This window comes from Neovison vison, chromosome 10, assembly GCF_020171115.1.
Source record: "Neovison vison isolate M4711 chromosome 10, ASM_NN_V1, whole genome shotgun sequence".
In the NCBI taxonomy this organism is placed as follows: Eukaryota; Metazoa; Chordata; class Mammalia; order Carnivora; family Mustelidae; genus Neogale; species Neogale vison.
The window spans coordinates 72,428,428-72,450,399 of record NC_058100.1 but is presented as its reverse complement, the minus strand read 5'-3'; the positions used below and the strand labels follow the sequence as shown (position 1 = coordinate 72,450,399).

Below are 21,972 nucleotides of genomic sequence, written 5' to 3'. Positions count from 1 at the left end.
TGCTGTAAGGATTAAAAATAATATATATGCAAAAAAGGGGGGTGGTGCCTGCCTGGTTCAGTCAGTAGAACATTCGGCTCTCCATCTAGGTGTCATGAGCTTGAATCCCATGTTAGGTGTAAAGATTACTTAAAAATAAAATCTTTTTTTTTTTTTTAAGTGGGGTTCATGCCCATGGAGACCAACACTTGACCCTGAGATCAAGACCTGAGCTGAAACCAAGAGTCGGATGCTTAACCAACTGAGCCATCCAGGCGCCCCCAAAATAAAAGCTTAAAAAATAAATCATGTATACACAATGCCTGGCATATAGCAGGGTTCACAAATGCTGATCTTATTTTTCTAGGCCTCCTAGCTGGACCCCCAGATTCTGGGACAACAGAATCACATGTCCTCTGGTTAGAGGCTGAGACCAGAGCATCATGTCTACAATGTCCTGGACACCGTTTGGTGTGGTAGAGAGAGTATTTGGTTTTGAATCCACTACGTGAGGTCAAAGAATGTCCCCTCTAGAAATACCTGCTCCTTCCTAGAGCCACTGTTGAAGGGAGAGACCTGGTGGCCACATCTTATTCCTCCCCACTTCCCTCCAGCAGGCCACAGATCACTGGTGCCGGGATGGACACAGGACCTAAGCCACAGATCATTGGGGCAAGGGGGGACACGGGACCTATGCTGGAATCAGCATCTCTCGGCATCCCTTTGGACTGAGCGACTGTTCATCTACTTGGAGAGCTAAGCAGGAAGGTCGTATGGATTTGGAGGCTGACCCCGCTGCCTGGGTTGACCACAGTGGGTGCCATGCCTGCAGACAAGGGAGCAGAGGAGAAGAGAGGGCACACAGCCCCAGAGAGAAGCACCCACCCAGGGGGGCTACACTTTCCCCTACTAAGGTCTGTGATATTTTTCTATAAACTTTTAATAAAGCCCCCCCCCAACTTTTTCCTGCTTTGTAATCAGATGAACTAGAAGACGAATCCTATACCTGCTTCAGAAGGTGGTTGTTGTGACATAATGTGAAAGCAGCTGGCATTTAGCTGACATTCGATAAACTTTGTCGAATCTCCCCCATGTTCCTGTCAACCAGTCAGTCACTCGCTTGGCAATGGAGAGAGGAAATCTATGTATGTTTTAGGCTAGGGTTGGACCTCAGCCTTATGCTCTATGAATACCTTCATTAATCTGTAAAACGACAACTTGACAGCCTGTTGCAAATATTACCTGCAAGAACCCTAGGATCTAGCTCATAATGAATGAATGGTGTGTCAGACTATCACTTCTGCTGCTATCGCTGTTGTTGTGTTAGGGCTTGATCTAGGCAAGGAGGACTCAGGGAGAGCAGCATCCCGAGCGGGCAGTGAGAGAACAGAGAAGGATATGCTCTGTAGTAGCATCAAGGGGCCGGGCAGCAGAGAGAAGGAATGGAAATGAGCCACGGCAACACCCAGGGGGGCTCAGGCAGTTAAGCATCCGACTCTTGATTTGGGCTCAGGTCATGATCTCGAGCCCTGCGTCAGGTTCGGTGCTCAGTGAGGGGTCTGCTTGAAGTGCTCTCTCTCTTTCTCTCTCTGTCTCCCTCTGCCCCTGCCCCTGTGTTCTCTCTGTAAATGAATAATAAAATCTTAAAAAAGAAAGAACGAAAGGAAGAAAGGAAGGAGCAGTGGGGAATGGGGGGAGGCCCTGGAATACGAATCCTTATGCCTACCTAACACTCGCACGTCCCCAGCCATTCAGCGTGTACGCCAGGCTTTCCCCCACTGCGTTTCATTTGTCCATCACAACACCCTATAGGGCAGGTCAGGAAGGGTAATAATATATACACGTTATAGAGGGGAACATTGAAGTTCAAAAAAGATCTGTGTCATAGGTACCAACCAAATCTACATCCACTCTTTTATCCGGTGATATCACAGTGCCTCTCAAAAGTAGGGGAGAGGGGCTGAAATGGGAAGTCAGGATTGGAGGAGAAACTGGAGGGTTTCTCTGGGAAGTTTGTTTTCATTCCAAGGTCTCATTCAGATCCTTTCTGGGCATCCCAGCAATGGAACGGCTCTGCCCAGTCCAGCTCAGGGGCTCCTGGATGTAGTAAGCAAGGGATTGCAAACTCAGACAACACGGTGCAGGTGTGCGGGGTAGGCTAAGGATTGATACAGCAGGTAGATGGATGCCCAGCTTCTGCACTGCGCCCTGGCCCGGTAGATGACTTCCTCTGGTAAAGGACAAGGGCACAGCCTTCACCATCTGGCCAGAAGTCCATAGGTAACATGGGGCTGCCCGGCAGTGGTCTCCAAAGCCCCCTCTCAGCTCAATGATGTATGGAATCTAGGCCTTATGTTTCTGAGGTCAGAGGTTTTCCTATCCCGCTCTCCAGGGACACAAATTCAAGTTCTCTGGAACACTGTGCCATTTAGGGCTTGCTATGGGCCCCAGGGCTCAGGACACTTGTCCTTGAGCGGAAAGGAGGTGATTCTTGGCCACTCTGCGTCCTGGACATGACCTCTCCCCAAATCCTAACGTAGTGCCTGGCATACAGTTTGTGCTCACGTCATGTTTGTTGAAAGAACAAATGAATAAACGAACAAGCAAATGAATTGCAGATTGGCCTGACAATCACATCAGCCTGTGCTGTCTGTCACACGACAGCAGCCCCAATCTGCTGACTCTTAGCCCCCAAATCAGAGCTCTGCAGCCAACCCAGCAGAGGGGGAGAACAGAGGGCTTCCCCTGCACACTTCCTCTGACCTTTCAGAGATGCTATGCCCTGTGGAAAGGAAAGGGCCAGGGTTATCCAGACAGGGGGAAGGTTCTGCCCACCCCTCCCCAGGCCTTCGGCTCCCCCTCTCAATGACCTTGCTTCTCCTAGCTCCAGGCCCACTCACTGGGAGGAGCCGCAGAAAGTTCCAAGAGAGAAAACCCAGCTCCATTAGGAGCCACACAGTGATGAGGGTGGGGCCAGCAAGTGCTTCTCCTTTGCATTTTCTTCAGTGCTAATGACCTTGATTGTTAGGAAAAGCAGAAACAATAATAATCATGGCACAGCGCTTTTATGGTTTCTGACATTTTCCAAAGTGCTTCTAACACATGACCTCACCATGCCACTACACGCCATCCTTGGAAGGGCCAGGCTGGTTCTCTCTGTGACTTGGGTAGAAACACTGGGTAGTGAGGAGGTTGGGCATTGATCTGGGTCACATGTATGGCACTGATGGGATCAGGGGCCCAGCCACAGACATGGAGTGGGGAGAAGTGGGTTCTAGTTCCCGCTTGGCCTCAAACTATCAAACTCACTAGGTGTCCTTGGGTGAGTAAGTCTCCGGGTTTCAGTTTTCTCCCTTGCCAAAGAGAGCAATGGCCCCATTCCCCAACTCTGTCCATCTCGAATGCCCTGGCTCAGTAACATGAACAATCCACTCCGCCCTCCAGGCCAAGCCTGGTAACTTGCACCAAGGTCAAGGGAGCCCCTGGAAACGTGGATGCCAGCTGTGTCCGTCCTAGCATGCTAACAGATGTCATCTGAGTGTGTCCCACAAAGAAGGCTGTGGTACAGACGGCAGGGAGGAAACATCAAAAAAATCATCCTAATGGTCCACAAGCACGAGGAGACCATGCACACAGAGGGCTGCTACTGAGGCCAGATGCCATCCTGACCGCACCCCGGGTGCTGGCTCAGACAAAGGCTGGAGTCATTCCAGCGGGGGGGGGGGGGGGGATGGGGGAGGTGGGCAACAGACAGCATTGGACGTTCCATGATGCTCAGTATCCTCTGCCCTTGGCCGCATGCAGCAGCCCAGCTCTACTTCCCAACCCACCTTCCCTCCCCCAACCTCAACTCCATCAAATCTATCCTCTCTCCCCATTCAGATCCCGTCTGGCAATCACCTCTTCCAAGAATAATTCCAGGTGAGCCCTGTGAAATTCCCACTAGTACCCTGTAGACCAAGCATCACTGGGTCATGTGTCCTGGGCCAGATGAGGCTTCAAGTGTGCGATCCTGCTCTTATCGGCCACCAGACTGGGGTGGGGGGGCAGGGAGACGAAGAACAGAGTGGGTACTTCTAATTTGTTCCTTTCTGACTTTTGTCCAGCCTCAGCTCCCAAGACATGAGGCAGGGCATTCGGGGCAGAGGAATAGTAGACTGTGGATGGACAGCACTCCCCTCTCTCCCCTGTGGGCAGCTGACCTGGTCAGTTACGAAGAAAGGCTAATGTTGGAATCTCGGCCAGAGTCCGGACAAGGGTTTGGCCGATGTATCTACCTCCAAGGCCAAAAGTCTGGATTGAGAGGGAGGGCAGGCTGGCCCAGCAGATGGCCAAATTTCTCCAAACCCGACACATAGTTCGGATGAAAACATCTATCTCACAGCACGGAGTGCAGTCACTGATTTCCAATAACTGCTAACGTTCCTACGAGGCTGCGCCATATGAGATCGCCTTTTATAGGTCAAAAGTGGTTGCATCTCGGCAATTTCATATGGTCCGTGGTTCAGTCTCATACCTCTGTCATGTTCCCTAGGAGAGAGCAAACCCCCGAAGGCTTGGACCTTCTGTATCTCTAGCTGATTTTCCTTTGTTTCTGGCTTAGGACAGAACAGAATTGTGGCTTTGAAAGGCACTGCATAGATACATCTTAATCCACCATCCAGGCAGGTGAGGTGGGGAGTCTTAGGGCCTGTCCTACTCCCGAACTTCAAGAATGGCTGTCCCCAGAGCAGATTCCTTTACGACTCCTTACCTCTGGACATCCTGATAGAAGGACTCAACTTGGCGACAGGCTGCTGTGCTACATTGTGCTAGGCCCTAAGATAAAAAGAGTTCAGGTTGGGGACTGAGAATTTTACCCCTTTGTAGAAAAGGAGCCTTGAATCAGAAATGCCCTTGTCCAACCAAGCTGGGTTTCATTTTAGAGCGGGGGAGACAAAGGCCCAGAGACATCACCGCCTTAGTCAAGGTCACACAGGAAAGGCCAGATCACCAGTTTTCTGACTCCCGGTCCCATGCTCTTCTGGCAGGCGTGGCAGAACCCAAGGGCAAACTCTGCCCTGTCTGCCCCCTTTCAACTTCCTGGCTCACGCTCTTACAGGCTCCCTAGCAAGACAGAAGGGGAATTGACTAAGGGATCGATAGCCCTCCCCTGCATGAAAAGAGCCCTGAGTCATGCCAGGGTTTCCAGGGAGGGGAGAGAGAGACACAGAGAGAGAGAATGGCAGTCCTGGAAACCTGATCTCTCTCCAGAGCTGGGACCCGGCTGGAAAGGCGGGGGTGGATAGCACGGTGATGATCTAGGTCACTGACAGTGCGGCAGGTACAGGTCCCTGCCAAGGAGGGCGGGGGGCGGGCGTGGGCCCAGAAGGCCTTGCTTAGCCCAAGCATGAAGGCTTAGGGCAGGCACTGCCAGCTTCTTTGAGAATCACGGAATTACAGAATTCAGAAGGGATACAAAAGGCTGGTTAGAAACAGCCTTGGGGCCGTCAGTGGATTCCTCCTCTCCTAGCCTGGGACCCCTCCCCAAAAAGGAGGTGGATGATTCTGGAAGCCTGCAGCTCCTACGCTTTCTCAGCTGGCCCACAGCATGGTGGGGAAATGCCTGCTCCCACCTGTTGCCCCTGGCCCAGCTGGCCCACCCACTGTGCCCAGCTGCTCCCACCCGGAAGTCTGGAAAGTGTCGTGCTGACAGCAGTGAGGGAGAGGAGGACCCCCAGGGGAAACCACGCTGTCCAGATGCCCCCTCCCTGTGATGTATGGGGCTGGGGGAACTGAGAAAGGGTGGTCCTGTAGGTCAGGAGTCTGGGAGAGGAGAGAGAGGAGTCTGGGAACCTAAGGGTCCTTCCTGGGTATTGACGTCTCTCCCCAGCTTAGTATCAGAAAAACTCCGAAACGGAAACACTGAAAAAAAACAGTACCATAAACAACTCCAGACCCTTCATGAGAATCACCGATTGCTACTATTTTGTACGCACATACATACCACACACCGTACTATTTTTGCTGAACCACTGGACAATCACCTGCAAACCGCTGGCCCCTAAATACTTCTGCATACTTTCTAAGAATGAGAATATTCTCTTACAAAACCATTCTCATTACCACTGTGACATCCTCAACAATTAATAATGACATATCATCTCATACCTGTCCCAGAATGTCTCTTACGGTCTTTTCTTTTTTTGACCCAAGATCCATTTAAGGTTTATTCATGGCCTTTGGCTATAATATTTCTTTAGCTTCTTTACATCTGGCCTGCCTTCTGCCTTCCTGCCCTTCTCCCTTGGCACACAATTTCAACGTTTCTACTAATGACATCCACTTTTTTGAAGCCTCAGTCCACGGTCATGTGGAATGGCTCACATTTTAGATTTGCCTCTGGTCTCCTCGCGATTAGATTCCAGATAAGCATTTTTGACAAGACTACAGGTGACGTCTCACTCATCAGGAGGAATTCGGGCCGGGTGGGCCCGCTAGGGCCGATGTTTGGTTATTGGGTTATGGGGATCAGTGTTGAATGTCCCCGTCGCAAAGGCAGGTGTTTCATTTTGCAGTGAGTAAGTAATTCATGAGGTGACACGCACTGAGATCAGCCTTTCACCCAGCGGGTTTAGCATTCATTAGTAAAGCCTGGCGCGTACCAGCTACTACATGAGGGGTCGCAAACTGGGAAATGTCAAGGTCTGTCAGTGCCGCCATCTTTCATTAGTTGGCATCTTTGTGCTAAGCGGTTTCCCTCCCTGTTCCACTTTAACCATCAGAATGGACTCGCGGCATCTTTTATTCGGTGTCTCACAATCTACTACTCTTATTCTTTTCAAGGCTCAATGTGCCCCGAAACTGCACTCCAGTGTCCTTTGGCCACGAGCATGTTCTAGCTTTCTGGCATCACATGATTCATGTGTATGTCCCCAGTCCCACACTTAGAACCTGCCATTTCTCCAGGGAGCACTGCTTTCTGGTTGGGGGGTGGGGGAGCAGTGGTCCTTAGAAAGAAACATCTGGGCACCAGATGTGCTCACTGTTACCGGGTAGCACTGCTTCTAGACCCTTCCAGGGAATAGGCCTAGGAGTTAAAGGATCACGGGGTTCTGCCTCACCTTCCCCAGTTCTGTATTTCTGTCTCTCTTCTTCCATAGTGAAACCCTCATTTCCAAAGCTATCAATATGGTTACTCATTAGATCTATCCTATAATAAACAAAAAACTGTTTCCAATTTCTGACACCAACCATGACTAATAACACAATGATAAAGTAAAGTTCGAGATTTTTTTGGTAGTTCTTTTTATACCAAGAATATACATTCCACTAAGCATTGAGGCATTACACCAAAAAAATTACTTGAATTAATTATTTTCTTTGACGAGTAATCAAATGGACATTCAGTTAGGTTCATTACTTCTGTTGCGGTCGGTTTTGGGGTTTACTGTTTTCTTTCTCTGCGATCTAATTTAACTGGTAACTATGTAAAATATTTATACCGGTACAAAACCCAAAACTGTCTAAAAAAGTGTCATAATAAAGTTTCATTCCCATCTCTATCTCCTCTATCTTGTTCCCACCCACCCTATAGGTAACCATTTAAATTAAGTTCGGGTTTAACCTTTGTATGTGTTTGTGTGTGTGTGTGTGTGTGTGTCAGTGTGTGTGTTTGCAAAAAACTATTCTTACTTCTCTTGCTCTCTCGATGCAAAGGTGGCATACTACACAGACTCTTTACCATCTCGTATCTTCCATTTAACATATGCTAGAAATCACGTCATATCAGTTCACAGAGCTCCTACTTTTTTTGGCTGCATAGTACTCCATTGAGTGGATGTGCTGTTGTTCATTCAGCCAGTCTGTTAAAGATGGCCATTGGGTAGCTTCCAGTGATTTCCTTTCCTGTTACAAATATGCCTTAAAGAATCACCTTGTGCATATGTCTTCTTGTATCTGTGAATGTGCATTTTCTGGATAAGTTCCTAGAAGTAGGACTGTTGGGTAAATGCGTATGCTGTTTGGTTAGATACTGCTGGCTTGCCCTCTCTAGGAGTTGTACTGGATTGCAGTTTTAGCACTGACTTTGCAACCTAGGTGGATCCTGGGAGAGGTGTTCTAAGCTGAGAGTTTCCCTGAGCCTCTATCTGAGAGTCCTTGACCTCCCCACCAGTAAACACACAGCCTCACACTGCCCCTGCCCTAGTGATCTGGCAAAAGGGTCTCACCGATGCCATCCCAGTTCATCATCCTGAATTATCCTAGAGCTTTCTGTACTTCACTTGGGAAATCAGAGCACGGAGAAGGGATGAGGCTGAAGACATCAGCCAGTGAGGAAGGCAGTAGAGAGAAGGGATCCTTGCCCCTTGCTGCCTAATTCTCACCTCCCTTTTCTCTCCTTTGGTCTCTCCACATCCCACCCCCGCCCACTCCCCAACACAACTTGGCTCCAAGAGCTCCTGTGCTGACCAGGAGCCCTTGGCTCTGGTCCTAACTGGATCCTGCCTGGTTTCCCTCCCACAGGACTGTGGGCTGACCACAGTGGGCTGGCTTAAGGTGGAGGCAGAATCCAGAAGTCCCTGTCATTTCTCTTTTAACACGTGCAGAGGAAATAAGTCAGTGGAGCAAGCCTGGCTCATACCAGGGAAAGAGGAAAAAGGAGACAAAGAGAGATGTTGGGAGAGGAAGCACAAAACATTCCACACAAACCTTGGAGACTCCAGCCCCAGGGGCTGCTCTCTTTCTATGACCCACTCTACAGAAAGGGGAAAAGGAAAATGAGCAGGGGAAAGGAAGTCCTCCCAGTCTGACCAAATACCAATTGGGGATGATGGGAATCAAGTCGGAGGAGCAGGGACCTAGGCTGGGAAGGGAGTGCTATCTGAGGGGTAGGCTGGGGGAAGACATCAAAGAGCTAGAAGAATTCCTCCAGGGAAAGCAGTGAGGGCTCAGGGTCTGGCATTCCTCTGCAAGGTCAAACCAAACACCTGGGCAGAACACCTGGGTCAAACACCCAAGCCAAACATGCTCCTTAAGGTCCTGGGGAGCCGGAACAACCGCCCTTCTTTCCTCCTTACAAAGCTTCATGGATCTGGAAGGCCCCAAACAGGCAGTTTATCCATGTCTTTGGGCACTGGGTCCCACACCAAGAACATAAACCAAAAGAGAAAAGGGCCCATGAGGATTACTGGGAGCAGCTAAATTCTTGAAATAGAGGCCGTTTCCCGTGGAATGTTGAGTAGCTGACAGGTGGCAGCTGAGTCCGGGCTGGGCCAGTAGCCCCAGGGGCTCTCTTCCCTCTGAAGACCCTCCAGCCCAGGCGGGGGAAGACGGAGACTCCCAGCATCATTGCTCAGGGACCGCCACCCCCTCCTCCACACCACGTGACTTCTAACGGCACTCAGACCCCGGGCAAACTAACTGCTCTCCTTCTGCCCTTGACTGGGCGTTCCCATTTTGACTTTGTTCTGACACCAAAGACCATAGAGATCGGACAAATCTGACTCAGCCACTCCCTCCCACCATTACAGCGGGCGCAGTCTTTCCATTGTGCGGAGGGGAACTGAAGCCCACAGGGCTAGCTAGGCATCAGCCCCGAGGAGGGGCGATTCTCGGGCTCTCCCGAAATGTCACTTCCTTCTTTCAACAAACGTTGACCAAGCACCTTATAACATGTCAGGTACTGTGCTGAGAGTCCCGGGGCTAAGACTGTGCCTCCTTCGATCCAGCCTCGAATCCAGACATGCCCTTGAATCCAGCCGGGGACACGGAGGTGGCGGCGGGCCGGGGAGGGGCTGGAGGCTCAGCGCAGGCCGGGAGGCAGCAAACCTGGGCTCGGCGGCTCCGGCGCCTCCCGCTCGGAGTACTCGCGGGAAGGCAGCGCCGGGGGGCGGAGCCGAGCTGCGGGAGAGGCCGCGACGGGGCGGGGCGCCGGCCGCAAGGAGCCCGGGGGCCGCGGGTTTGCTGCAGCCCAGGCGGGAACAGAAGAGAGGTGCCCGCATCGCCCAAGCCCCGCGACTCCGGACCTCGGCGGGATCGGGGGATGGGAGAGCCGGCGCCTCGGCGCGCTCTAGATAGGGACCTGCTCCTCGGGGACAAGCCCTTCCGAAACCCACCAGAACCTGCCCCTAGTCAGAGCACTGAAAGTAGTAAGGCCAGCCGCTGGGATGGTGGGATTATGGGCCCCCACGGTGGCAGGGCGCGCGGGGGGAGGGGTGATTTCGGGTTGAACCTCAGCAAGATGGTGGCAGGGGGATGGGGCCCCCCAGCAGGAGGGTAGAAATGGATCCTCCTCCCCCTTTCTTACAGAACAAGAGCACGGATCCTGTCTTGGGTCACCTGCCCGTTGGGGAAGGCCTCACTTCATTCTCCATCAGGAGACAAGGAGGGAGAAGCTGCCTGGCCTTGGAGTGCACTCAGATCAGTCATCCAACGCCTCAAAATAAAAACTGGTTCCTGTTGCTCCCTGGGCCCCCATTTAATATCTCCTCCAACAGTCCTTTGCTTCCTTCTTCCCAGCTGCTAAGCTCTCACCTTTACCACCCGTCCAACCAAACCAGCTGGGGCAGAAGGCAGGTGCTTCCTTTCCCCCCCACCCATCCCCCAGACCAACCCCGCTGATCCGTCAGCTTCAGGTCCAGGACCCACCTCCCAGCTCCCGCTCCCCACGCCACCACCCCTAGCCAAGCCGTACCCCCTCACTAAGCCATTGGAGCCACCATCTCCTCCTGCCCTCCTCCTCCTTCACCTTTCCCCAGCCAGCCCGTCCTGACCGCCTAGGCGCCCCCTCCACGGTTTGTCCCAGCCTAGGATGACCCTGATCTCTTCCCTTTCTTCCACGGAAAGAGAGCCGGCGCTGAGGGGGCTGGAAGGGGGCTTCGGGATAGGAAGGGCAAGAAGGGGCAGCTCTGGGGAGGAGCTCTAGAAGGGAGGGGAAGATCTGCAGCCTCCCAGCCAGACACCCCACCCAGAGGAGATGGCGCTGTAGCCCGGGATTCACTTCCCCTCCCCCGCCGCGTCAGTTGCGTGCCCGCGATTTCTCCATCCGACATACCCCCTACCAGGCCAGCCGGCGCCGACACCGCGTCTGCAAGTTGTTGTAAGTCCGGCAGGAATGCCCGGGGGAGGTGCCTCTGGCCAGCAGAGTGCCCACTCGCTCCCGGGATGCGCAGGCCACTCCCGCGTCCCCCCCCCCCGCCCCACGCAGCTGGAGAAGAGCGGTGGGTCCTTCGGAGACGCGGGAGTGCGGGAGGCGGGCCTCGCCTTGGGGAGGGTGCCAGCCGGCCTCCTCCACCCCAAGAGCCAGCCAAGTATGTGAGGGAGCGACCGTGTGCAGGAGAGCGGGAGGGACCATCCCAGCCCCATTTCCAGCTCTTCTGCAAGACGGCGCCGTGGCTCAGGACGCTTGGAGACCCTCCCCAGGATGCCTGTGACCAACCCCCAGCCACCCAACGCTCACCAGCCCCACAGGCACCAGCCCTGGAACTGCAAACTTTCCAACTTCACCCCCTGCTCTTTCCTCCCCCGTGGGACCAGAGATGTGTGGGGCGGTGCCCTCAGAGACACTCAAACAGTTGGTTCTTGACGCTCGGCACACACTCAACAACAGCGGGGCGAGGGAACTCCCAGCTTTTTCCACAGCTAATTATAGACGTGAAAGTCTGAGGATGTTTTGCAAGCGGCAGAGAAACTGCTGAGGTTTCTCCACAAAGCTAAAGAAATTTAATTTGTGAATTTGTGCACTACCCTCCCTACCCCCCAACTTCTCCAACCTCCACCCCCCCAGTGAGCCCCTCTCCCAGTCCCTCATCACAGGCCCTCCTTCCTGTTGAAAATTTCTTACTCAGTTCTTTTTTTTTTTTTTTTTTCCAATCTCTCTTTGGGGCTTTGGAGAAAGGGAACAGACGCGGAAAATATTTTTGCAACAGTTTTCCATTCTGCGTCTCATTCCCAAGCCAAGGGGGAGGGGGAGGGCAGGAACGGATGGAGGGAAATAAATGCTTTTTCCAAAAGCGCAGTTTGGGTGTGAGAAAGACAGTCTCTCCATCTCCCTACCCCCCACGGCCCAGGAATGACAAAAACTAGGAAAAGAGAAAGAAATCACTTGTTTGATTACGCGGTCTCTCAGAACGGAATCTAGGAAATACAGTGTTTGACAAATCTGTGCGTGCACACACACAAACACACACACTCCAAATCCAGTGGCAAGAAACGGGCTAGGCAAGAAACATGCTAGGGAGTTTTAGAAGCCATTGAGAGCAAAGAAAGAAACAAAGTTTGCAAATCTCGAGTCAATTCATTCTCTGCAAGCCTACCTCTCTTTCTAGCAAAGATCCAGGCTTCTCCAAGCGGGACTCTCCCTCCGGGTTTCCATGGACGGGGTAGGATGGGGGTGACCACCCACTGGTCTCCCCAGTGTGGCAACCACGTTATCGATGCTGGCTTTGCTCTCTCGCCTTTCCAGCTACCGCCGGGGAGTGGGCTGGGTCTCCTCCCCCGGCCAAGGGAAGGACCGCTCAGGTTCCGGGAAGAAAATGGGTGCTGGACCGGTGTCTCTGGCCTTGCTCTCCTCAGAGGGATGGTTCCCCAGGAAGTTCGTGCTTTCCCCCTCAACCCCCAGCTTTGGACGGTCTCAACAGCAGAGCTCTCCTAAGAAAATGCTTGTCATGGCAACAGCTCCAGCCAACTCCGGCCAGACTCTTGCACACCAGCTCTGGAGCATTGAGGGAGGAGAAGGGGGAGGAGCGAGAGCTGGGACGGAGGTGGGGCTTGGCTGGAGGCCAGACCATTACTCTACTGTTAAGGTGGCACGATTTCCAGCCGCAGCTGCTTCCTGGTTTGTCTTAAGGGGGAATGGAGAAATGGAGGGGAGGAATCCTCTCTACTCTCGGGTTTCCTCCCCGCCCTTGCTGTCGCTTGTGGGAAGGAAAGTAGGGTGGGGGGGGGGGTGGGGAGTGGATGTGGGTGGTGGTGTTCTACCGTTGCTGGGTGGAGGGAAAAAAAGGAAGCTTCTGCCGGAGTTTGGTTTCCTGCAGCTCCTAAGGGCCTCTCATCCTCTTACTCACTTGGACCCAGGACCCCAAAACCCAAGGTATCTGCTGCACCTTGGTCACTGGCCCTCCACCCTCCTTCCCCTGTCTCAATAGAGGGCTCCGTGGAGGAGAAGGAATTGCTTTGGATGCACACTCTTTGCTTTCACACAAATCGTAGCACACACCTCCTCACCCAGACTTCACACACACAGGATCCTGGGTCATATTTTGCTCCCTCTTGCCTCCCTACCTACCAGGGGCCCATCCACAGTGCATGATAATAGCTGCTTTCTTATGAGCCCTACTATGTGTGGGCTAAAGCAGAAAAGCTTTGTATGCATGATATTATTTCCGATGCTCCCGGCAATCTTGGCAGGCAGTTATTATCATCCTCATTTCATAGTTGGGGAAATTGAGGACCAGCGTCTGGCCCAAGGTTATATACCTGGTTAAGGACAGAGCCAGGATGCAAAGCTAAGTCAGACCGACTCCAAAGTCCATGAATTTTCCTGTGCTTGTGTCCTGCTCCAACACACATTTCCATGTTCATTTGCCCTCACTCCAGCATCCATGCACACTTATACCCAGCCTATAAATTGTTAATCACGCCTCCACACCACACCCCCACCAGCATTGTGCAAGAGTGCCACCCATAGCTTTTGCCTGGATTTTGATTGTGGCTTTCAAGTACAAACACGTACCGTCCACTGATTCACACAACACATCTACATTGACTGATCTATTCCCACACTTACCTCGGCACAGCACTCATTCATGTTCATGTGCTTCTGGAAGGCACAGGTTAGGGTCGTCAACTGTGCAGTGAAAAAGGTGACCCAGCAGAACTTCAGGGCTTCGGGAAAAGGCCTCTTAGATCCATTCAGCCTAATCCAGCCCTTCACACCATCCCTGCCCTGCTTTGCATCCTGTCCTCCCTGCCCCGGGACTGGATGGAGAACCATAGGCACAAGGAGAAACAGACTTGTGAATTAGACTCCGAAGGTCTACTTTCCTTCTGTCCCTTAGCATCGTCTCTGATTTCCTAACATTTGGGTCCTTTTCTCCTCTCTTTAGTTTCCTATCCCGCTGCTTCTCAGTAACTCATACTCATCCTATTTCTGACCCCAGATAAAAAGAAGGAAACTGTTTTAGATTTGTTACGCCGGGCACAGAACTTAGAGCTCCCCAAGATGGAGACTGTCTGGTGCCATCCATCTGGGGAACCAGGTCCAAAATAAGCCTCTGCCTGTCCTGTGCTGCTTCTCTCCTGCCCAGCTGGTAGAAGGTTGCAGGGATAAGGGGGAGCACATAGCACCTTCTACGGAAACCATCCATGGAATTCTTTTTTTTTTTTTTTTAAGATTTTATTTATTTATTTGACAGAGAGAGAGATCACAAGTAGGGAGAAGGGCAGGCAGAGAGAAAGGGGGAAGCAGGCTCCCCGCTGAGCAGAGAGGCAGATGCGGGCTCAATCCCAGGACCCTGAGATCATGACCTGAGCTGAAGGCAGAGGCTTAACCCACTGAGCCACCCAGGCACCCCCTTCCATGGATTTCTTTCCAAGCTTCACCCAAGGGTGAGTTTGGTTTTCATTCACTCCCCACCCCCTCCCAACTTCTTGGGTCCCTCCCACCCCACCCCCCAGGGCATTTCCCTGGAGGACCTGCTGGCAGGGATATGGACATACCTTGTTAGAGTTTGGGAAGTCCTACCCAAATGTCAGCTTTAGGAGCCCAGATGGGTTGTTGGGGAAGACATGGGAATGGAAGGAAAGGATTCCACGAGCAGGCTTCAGATTTAACAGCTTGTCGGGCTCCCTGCTGGATTGCCATAACCTGACATTTCAGAGCCCAATGAGTGTCAGTTGCATCTTTATCCTGAGAAAGCCAGTCTCCAGAATGGTGCTTTAAATGTATTAAACTATATTTTAAGCTTGTCTGCAGTGACTGTGCGTGGAAGCATTGCCTAACTGTTCAGTAAACTTGTCTTGGGGGAGTAACAAGTTAGGCCAGATGTGTGGTCCCATTAAAGGAGAAGTCGACTTCGGCTGCCTGGTATGTGGGGGCTGAGACACGATGTCAGTTGCTAGCTGGTTAGTATGTGAAAGGCAAGATCCTCTCTTCAAACTCCCTGGGGAGTTTTGGGGAGACAGGCTTTGGGGGGGAGGTGCTGCCAGAGAGGCTCCCTTGTGTGTCCCACCTCTGGCTGGCTGGTCCTCCCTTCTCTCAGAGCCCAGGGCTGCCCCCTGCCCAGGTGGGGGTGGTGGGATGAGAGAAGAGGAACCCTCCAGCCCCTAGCCCTTGTGGAGGCAAGAGGGGAGGATGTGAGAGGTGGGTCAAGGTGACTTTAGGGGTCTTTAGCCTGATCTCTGCATCTAAGCCAGCCACAAAAACCTGTGCTTTCTGGAAACCCAGAAGCCTCCGTGGCTTATTTCTTCCAACGGCAGGTTTGAGGTCTAGAACAGATAAAAATCAATCGACCCATAGAAATAACCACTAAATGTAAGACAGTGGATTTGTGTCCCTCCCCCCACCTTGGCAAGATGGAGGGGGCTACGTCTACCCACAAAGGTTCCTGCCTGGGCTGTTGTGTATAGCTGATACTGCCCCAGCCTCCAAGGAGCCCCCTTTTCTTCTTATCCCCACCGCTGGGCCATGGCCTCCCTGGAGCAGGCCAGTCTCGGCAGGGTGGCCTTCACAGAGGACCCTGTCCCCATCCCTCCTCTCATTTGAAGAAAGTGCATTCAGCCTTGTCTCTCCCTTAGGTGTTTAACAGAATATGTTCGTCTGGCCCCTTGAGAGCTCCCTCAGGAGTTCCCCAGATCACACTGGCAGATTCTCCTCACCTCGTTTGAATGCCAGCTGCTGCATCTCTCCCTCCTGGGGGATCAGCTGTTTGCCTGCCTAGAGCAACAACCATCCTCCCCACACCCACATGGCTTGTTGAAGACTATCTTTCTTCTCACTGTTAACAAGGGAATTGTCATTTTACTAGCGGTCCCACCTCTAATTGGCCCAAACTGAGCCAATTAGATCCTTTCCTGGGATTTTTGAACTTAGGACCGCAGAGAGAACAAGGTTTGCTTCCCTCCAGCAGAGGACACTGTGAGGTGGGAGGCTCCTGAATTTTCAGCGGCCATGTTTCCTGCACCCGGAAGAAGGCGGCCTGTGGGAAAGAGTAAAGCTTACATGGGGAGAAAGGCTGAAAGGAGAGGGGAAGAGTGAGTCCTGGCAACATTTGAGTCAACTGTACCTCATATCCCACTGTGCTCTTCCTGTTCCTACGAATGAGCTGGTTATATGACTCATTATGCATGCATAAACTACACTAATTTGGGTTTTTTGGTCCCTGGTACGAGGTGATACAGAAAGTCATATAGAAACCCTTTGAGCTAGTATCTACCATTCAGGCATACTCATTTCAGTGAATTTTATTCATTCATTGTATTCATTACTGGACACCTACTATTCAAATCAGGATGCATTTCTTGAATGTTGAACGGCTTCAACATCCACTGGGCCCAGACAAGATGCACAGAGAAGCTTATAGTTTAGGAGAGGAAAAAATACATATTAGTAGCGTAAGTAACCACAATAGAAGGTGTTATAGTTGTTTTTTGAAATATATTTATTGAGTGCTAGATAATACGTGTTAAAAAGTAAAGTATGAAAATATAGTAGTCCCCCCTTCTTTTTTTTTAAAGATTTTATTTATTTGACAGAGAGAGAGCATAAGCATGGCAGGGAGAGGGAGAAGGAGAAACAGACTCCCCATTAAGCAATTAGCCTGACCTGGGGCTCATTCCCAGGACCCTGGGAACATGACCTGAGCTGAAGACAGCTGCTTAACCAATGAACCACCCAGACAACCCACAGTAGTACCCCCCACCCCTGCCCCACTTACGTTCCAAGACCCCCAGGGGACACCTAAAACTTTGGATAGTATTGAATCCTGGCTATGTTGTGTTTTTCCCTATATGCACCTACCTACATACCTATGATCAAGTTTAATATGTAAATTAGGCAAGGTAAGAGATTAACAGCAATGACTACCATACTTCTATGGACACCGGGACTGACTTCTGACACCTGGGTGGCTCAGTGGGTTAAAGCCTCTGCCTTCGGCTCAGGTCATGATCCCAGAGTCCTGGGATCGGGCTCTCTGCTCGGCAGGGAGCCTGCTTCCTCCTCTCTCTGTCTGCCTCTCTGCCTACTTGTGATCTCTGTCTGTCAAATAATAAAATCTTAAAAAAAAAAAAAAAAGAATGTTAGAAGACTCTATGGGCGCCAGGGTGGCTCAGTGGGTTAAAGCCTCTGCCTTCGGCTCAGGTCATGATCCCAGGGTCCTGGAACAGAGCCCTGCATCGGGCTCTCTGCTCCGTGGGGAGCCTGCTTCCTCCTCTCTTTCTCTCTCTGCCTGCCTCTCTGCCTACTTGTGATCTCTGTTAAATAAATAAATAAAATATTAAAAAAAAAAAAGAATGTTAGAAGATTCTAGAAAGGAGATGGTATTTGGAGGTACCTGAAAAACCTTGAGGAGTTAGCTTTAATCTGTTTTGGAGGAGTGGGTGGGGTAGAGCCCTGAGGATAATGGCATGAGCAAAGGTACAGAGGTAAGAAGGATGGAGTGTAGGCTGGGGGACTGGACTACTGAGGGCGCTGAGCGGCCCCTTTGGGTCTGTGTTGAGCAAGCTTGCTGTGGCAACAGTGTGGAAGGTAGATTGGAAACCTAGGGGGCAGGCAGGGGTGACCCATGCCCGGTGCCGTGCCGGGCAGTTTCATATAACATAGTTATATATAACACAGTCCTTGTCCTCTAGAAGCCTCCCATCTAGCTGTGGAGACACATAACTTAGATAACAACAGTGTTACCTGGGTGATACAGCGACTGGTGTCTGACTCTTGGTTTTGGCTTGGGTCATGATCTTGGGTTTTTGGGATGGAGCCCTGGGAGGGGCTTAAGCATGCTTAAGTTTCTTGCTCCCTCTCCTGCTGCCCCTCCCCATAGCACAGGCGAGTGTGGAAGTGCCCTTTCTCTCTCAAATAAAAAATAAAAGTAATCTGGAAAAAAAAAAGAGAGAGAGAGAGAGAGAGAACACCAAAAAAGTGTGTGATCATGTCTAAAACTTGGATTTAGATGAAAAAGCCAAAGACAGTCTAGTGAAGGGGAAGTTAGAGGTGGGCTGGAGCCTTTGGGGGATGGCTTCTTCTAGCTGGTGGGGAGCCAGCCGGACTTTGAAATTCTTCCCAGTGTCTCTCTTCCCACTCCCCTGCAGAGGAGTCTGGTGATGGCTGAAGGCAAGCTCTTATCCAAACAACATCTGTCCCCATGCCTCCGGTCCTTGTCATACATAACCCCAGGCAAGAGGAGGAAACTGGATCCAGGAAGTCAGAGCTGGGGAAACTGATGCAGCCACAGGTTGGCCCCAAGGGCTCGGGGACAAACGTGCCCCCATAGGGACAGGGGGTTAAGAGGGACAGGCAGAGTCATCGAGACAGAAAGTCCTTAAAATTGGCCTGAGCCTAGATGACAAAAGATAAAAGGAGGCTGCAACTAGATAACACAGCCAAGGTTCAGCCCCCAGGATGATAGATAATATAGTCAAACAACTTGCGCCTGAGTCTGTGGGGAGGGCTGCGCCAGCAATCAGATAGGGAGCTCTCTGCTCCTGGGAAGACAATAGTGGCTTCAGCGGGGAGGGTCCAAGGGCAACAAGGAGGGACAGTTCTGGCTATATTTGTGTGACCAAAGAGCAAATCTCCGCAGCTGTCTCAGGGCCATTTTCACCCCTGCAGGAACCTTGCTGGGGCCTCCACAGGAGGCCTGGCTTCTAGCTCTCCCCCTTGCTGAGTGTGGGTGGTCATCTACTCCCGACAGGCAGCAATTTCATTTTTCCCACTTCCTGCCATTCCTGCGGAGAGGACTGGATGGGACAACCCTTATTGCAGTCGTTAGAAGGCGTGGTGTCGGAATGGCAGGGGTGCGATGCTGAAGTAAATCAGAGCGCGCTTCCTCCGCTGGCTTGGACGAGCTGGTCTCAGAGGATCGCCAGACTTTGTCACCGCAGAGGTCTTTGTGGCTCAACTTTTGTTTGTTGGGGTTTTGTGTTTTTGGTGTACTGACGGTTTCAGGCTCTGATGCTGGCAATCACAAGGTTCAGTGGGGGTGCCGAGAACTCTATTGTACTGGGCCATGTTGCGCAGAGCAGTACTGGGGGAAGGCACGGGCGATGGGCAGTGCCAGTATGCGTGCAGAGGGCAAGCCTGTTGGACCACGTGGTCCTGGGTGGAGGGGACTGTCTCCCTCATTTCCGCATCCCCAGGGATTCAGCGCCTCTGGAGCATCAGTAGGCATCGGGGAGAGGAAGGAGTACAGAATCTGATGCCAGAAAGCCAGAGCCCATGGAGGTGAGGCTCGAGAGCAGTTTCTTTTGGATCCAGAGCCTTTGGTGATCTGAAGAATCCGTTCGATTAACTTGGAGGCCTGTTTTGCTCTTCCGATTGTATTCTGGTTCCGCTGTTTTTTTGATGCTGTAGTGGTTTGGTGTTAATTTTACTTTGAACTCATTAAGTAGGTTTTCGATTTGTTTTTTTTGTTGTTGTTTTTGTTTTTTTAAACTCTAGTTTGGTTCGTGATTTGTTTTTCTAACAAAATATTTGTCTTTCATTTGTTTCAGTGCAGAGCAAATGAGTGTACAGCAACTTTAAAAATAGTTTTCGGTTAATGGCTGTGCTCAGCAGAGCCGAGGGAGTGAGTGTGGAAGGAAGGGAACGAGTGATGGCTTTTGAATTTAATTTTTAATCCTAATTAGAGTGTCAGCAATGCCTTAAGTGCTCATTAAATTTCAAATGCAGATCAAAGAAAACCCAACTGCAAGGATCCTTCCTGGCCCCTGTGCCAGACAAGAATTTACGGTCTGCCCCATCCCCTCGGTCCTCTACACCAGAGCGTCCACGGACTCGTCTGTGTTTGCAGAGAACTTGACAATTTACAAAGTGCTTTTTCTGCACGGGATGTTTAATTTGACCCTTGCAATAGTCCTATGTGATAGGGAGAAGGGGGTGTGAGGTATTATTCCCATGCTGCAGATGGGGAAACTGAGGCTCAGACAGACAAATTGACTGAACTGCTTGAGATCACCACATTTGGCAGGCAGGAATATAACAGAGGTCTCCTTCTTCTCCTTCTCCTCCTCCTCCTCCTCGTTCCTCTTCTTCTTCTTCTTCTTCAGGTTTTATTTATTTATTTGACAGAGAGAGAGATCACCAAGTAGGCAGGCAGAGAGGTGGGGAGGAAGCAGGCTCCTCACTGAGCAGAGAGCCTGATGTGGGGCTCGATCCCAGGACCCTGAGATCATGACCTAAGCTGAAGGCAGATGCTTGATCCCCTGAGCCACCCAGATGCCCCTAGAACAGAGGTCTTCTGACGGCTAGCCCAGTACTCTTCTCCCCCCCACTTGGAGCTGACAGGCCCTCTCACCCTGCTCAGCTCAAGTGGGTTCTGCAGGCCTCAGGATCCATAGACTCGGGGAGTGTTGGGGAGACCTGGGGAGATCAGCTTTGCTGGAAGGGGATGCAGGGAAAAGGAGCCAGCAGTGGAATCTGCCTCCATCCCAAGAGTTGGATTCTAGCCCTTCTGGTTCGTTCTGAAGCCGATACTGAATTGCGGATTCCAGAAATTCCTCTTCCCTCACCTTCTCACCTGGGAAGGACCGCAGGAGGTGGGCTCTTACAGAAACCTAGAGTGGGATTGGCTTTGCAGCAGAGGCTCGGGCATCTGGCACCATCAGTCTTCCCCATTATTTAAACAACCCTTGAGCCCTCCATCCCCATGACTCCTTGAACCAAGGCTTCCCCCTGGGACCTGGGCAAATGCTTGGGTTGGGCACCTACCTTTCAGTCACTCATTAAACTACTATTTGTCTGCTCCTACTATAGCTACTTTTCTTGCATCATCTCCTTTCACTCTGGCAGTCTTAAGAAACAGGTGTCATTACACTGGTTTCCCAGGGAAATGACGGTCGGAGAGGACCGATGACCAGTAAGTCACAAAGCTGGGGCCAGCTGTCGTCATTCCAACTCTGCCCCACCCCTCCGTGCTACTTGAAAAGAAAGAAAAGAAAAGAACAGACGTAGAGAGGGGGCCGTATCCAGGCCCAACCCAAAGGCAGGGAGGAGAGGATTTAAATGTCTGCCTAGCCTGTGTGTCCGTCTCAGTTTAAGAGCTCCCAGAAGGCAAGATCTGAAGATGGCAGAAACGCCTGTGCCCCTTTGCAAAGGCTTTCACAGAGGAAGAATAAGGAGGGAAAGGGATAACTGCTGTCCATATTTACCCTGGGAAGTAGGGAGGGTGGGGAGAGGAGAGCAGGCAAATAGAGGGGCAGACCCAAGTGTGAAGGGAGGCGTCCGGAGAGCCGCTGCCGGCCGTCTTTAACAAAAACCTCTTGCTACCCAACGAGAGCTGTCTGTCTGGTTCCCTCCCTACCTCCGGAGAAGTTGGCACCCGCTGCTCTGGGGAAGTCACTCCGTCTGTCTGACTGTCTGTCCATAGCCCTCCCCTGAAACAGAACTGCATCTGACTCAACAGGTAGAAATACTCTTCTTTCAAATTGCCCTGAGGAGACTACTGCCTTCTTGGATTACACATTTCTGCTTTTATCTTTTTTTTTCTTTTTCCTTTTTTTCTTCTTCTTTTTTTTTCCAATTTATTTATTTTCAGAAAAACAGTATTCATTATTTTTTCACCACACCCAGTGCTCCATGCAAGCTGTGCCCTCTATAATACCCACCACCTGGTACCCCAACCTCCCACTCCCCCGCCACTTCAAACCCCTCAGATTGTTTTTCAGAGTCCATAGTCTCTCATGGTTCATCTCCCCTTCCAATTTACCCAAAAGCACATACCCTCCCCAATGTCCATAACCCTACCCCCCTTCTCCCAACCCCCCTCCCCCCAGCAACCCACAGTTTTTAATCGTGAG

General features: G+C 51.5%; 1 protein-coding gene and 1 long non-coding RNA gene across 7 annotated transcripts in view; one reads left to right on the top strand and one right to left on the bottom strand.

Moving 5' to 3' along the window:
* Positions 1-12,671, bottom strand: part of ATP2B4 (ATPase plasma membrane Ca2+ transporting 4) — a 95,894-nt gene extending 83,223 nt beyond the window's left edge. For 5 of the 6 annotated variants that reach the window (XM_044267655.1, XM_044267650.1, XM_044267652.1 and 2 more), the window contains exon 1: positions 12,276-12,671. The gene's annotated coding sequence lies outside the window, so the exon portion shown is untranslated. Of the gene's footprint in view, positions 1-11,014; positions 11,124-12,275 lie in introns of those variants that run through there. The other variant, XM_044267651.1, reaches the window with a different exon arrangement.
* On the top strand, positions 9,949-10,421 carry LOC122918816. The gene is made up of 2 exons (XR_006386684.1): positions 9,949-10,109; positions 10,270-10,421. It is a non-coding gene; the product is annotated as an uncharacterized LOC122918816 (long non-coding RNA).
* Positions 12,672-21,972: the final 9,301 nt, after the last annotated feature.